This window comes from Eriocheir sinensis, chromosome 18, assembly GCF_024679095.1.
Source record: "Eriocheir sinensis breed Jianghai 21 chromosome 18, ASM2467909v1, whole genome shotgun sequence".
Classification (NCBI taxonomy): domain Eukaryota; kingdom Metazoa; phylum Arthropoda; class Malacostraca; order Decapoda; family Varunidae; genus Eriocheir; species Eriocheir sinensis.
Genome location: NC_066526.1, coordinates 1103608 through 1106107, shown reverse-complemented (window position 1 = coordinate 1106107; position 2500 = coordinate 1103608).

Sequence of the window (2500 nt, the reverse complement as noted above, 5' to 3'; positions counted from 1 at the left end):
AGAAAGCATACACTAGCAACATAGAGAATACAAAAATGACAGGTGAGCTTGTACGTAACAGGTGGTAAACAGGTAATCAAGAGGTAAGCAATTTAACAGAATCAAAACGTGTCTGCCAATGAAAGCGAAGGAAGAAGAGAACTGGTGAATTAGAGATGAGAGCAAAATAACATAATCAAAACGTGTCTGCCAATGAAAGCGAGGGAAGAAGATAACAGGTGAGATAGAGATGAGAGCAAAATAACAGAATAAAAACATGCCTGCCAGCAAAAGTAAAGGGAGATAACAGGTGAGATGGAAACGGTTACTAGAGAGGAAAAAGTTGTATTAGTGTTATGTGAAGGGAGCGTCGAGAGGATAAACCATACACTAGCAACAACATAAAATAAAAATGACAGGTGTGCTGGGACGTGACAGGTGGAAAGCATTTAATTAAATGGAAAACACAATTAAGGTAAAAAAGGCAAAAACATGTAAAATGGGCGAAAAAGGGAAGGGTAATCAACAGGGCAGTACAATAAATAAAAGAAAAAAAGGAAAAAAAAGAAAGGCAATCCACAGAAACCACAATAAAAAATGAAAAAAAAATGAAAAAAATGAAAACGCAATTAAGAGAAAGTGCAATAAATAAAAGAAAAAAAGCAAAAAAAAGTAAAAAGTCAATCAACAGGTAAGCACAATAAAAAAGGCAAAGGTAAGTAGAGGTAAAAAGGTAATTAACAGGTAAGGAAAAAAAAATAGCAATACGTGTGTCTTTAATAATTCCCCGTATTTCTAATGTTTGATCTTGACTGTTTTCTCTATTGTAAAAAAAAAAAGAGGTAAAGCTAAAGAAAAAAACAATAACAGGAACGTTTTAACACACATAAGCGGTAGCGGGCTTTTTTTTTTCATTATTGTTTTCTTTTTTTATGCCCTTGAACTGCCTCCTTTGCCGTAAAAAAAAAATAGTAACTTATCAATAAAAACAATAAAACAAAACAAAAGCAAAATAAAACAAAATGAAACAAGTGCCTAAAAATGAAGGTAAGGAAAAGGTCAACAACAAACGCTTGACTAACAGGTGGTAAAAATTAATTAATACGAGGGGAGAAAAGGGAAGAAGAGAAGGTGAGGTTTAAGAGATTTTGTAAGCCTAGAATACTGTGAAGATGAAGTGCCTGGTGATGGAAGAGAAGAGGGAAGAAGAGAAGGTGAGGTTTAGGAGATTTTGCAAGCCTAGAATATTGTGAAGATGAAGTACCTGGTGATGGTGGAGAAGAGGGAAGAAGAGAAGGTGAGGTTTAGGAGATTTTGTAAGCCTAAAATGATGTAACAGGTAAATCCACTAAAAAATACAGGTAACACGTCTAATAAAAAAGAGCAAACAAAAGATCAACAAAACAAGTAAAGACAATGGAATACAACAACACGTGCCTAATAAAGCAAATAAAATAAGATAAATGAAAAGACCAACAACATCTACTTTTCATAACCAAACCAAGAAAGGGAGGAGGAAACCTTTGCCATAAACTTTTGCCTACAAGTATACAATGAAGAGGGAGGGAAACTTTTTACATCACCGAGCGGCAACAGGTTTGGTGAAAGGCAGCAACAGGTTCCCCACAAAGGATCGCAGGTACTATAAAAGGAGCAACAGGTGACAGGTAAGGCCCAGCGGGAGTGTAAAGGGGCGAGAGGTGATGAAGAGGCCCGCCAGGTGAGAGAGAAGAGGAAGGTGAGGACCGATAGATGATAAAAGTTGAAATAAGTGACCAAAAGCCGATGAAAACTACCTACAGCTACATTAAGGTGAGATAAGTGACCAATGTAGGAAAAGAGTCGAACTGAAGTATGAGAAGTGCTACCGAGGATCAACAGACTGTCTAAGTGTCATATATAAAAGACAAAAAGGCATGAAAAGGAACCAACCGCATCAGTAGTAGCATAAGTAGTAAAATAAGACAATGCAATATGAACATTCGGCGATAGGAGATCAGGTGTTGTAGGTAGCTCAAGGTGGTGTAGAGAGGAGAGAAGAGGAGCGAGGGGAGAGAAAAGCGGATGGAAAGAACTAAGAGATAATAAAGAGGTGATGTAAGTGGCCAACAGGTGATGAAAACGAACTCCAGGTAATGTTCAGGTAATGTAAGTCGCTAAATGTAAGTAAATGTAAGTAGCTATATCACTGCCAGGTGAGAGAGGAGGGAATGGAAAGGACGAAGAGGTGACAAGTGATTTAATTAAGTGTCCAACAGGTAATGAAAACGAGCTACAGGTAATATTCAGGTAATGTAAGTACTTAAAGGTAAAGAAAACGGCCTCTAGGTAATATTCAGGTGATGTAAGTGACCAACAAGTAATATTAAAGTGAGGTAAGTAGCCATAGGTGAAGAAAACGCCCTCCAGGTAATATTCAGGTGAAGTAAGTGACCAACTGGGAATATTAAAGTGAGGTAGGTAGTGTGATGAAAACGACCCCAGGTAAACTTAAGGTGATGCAAGTAAATAAAGGTGATGT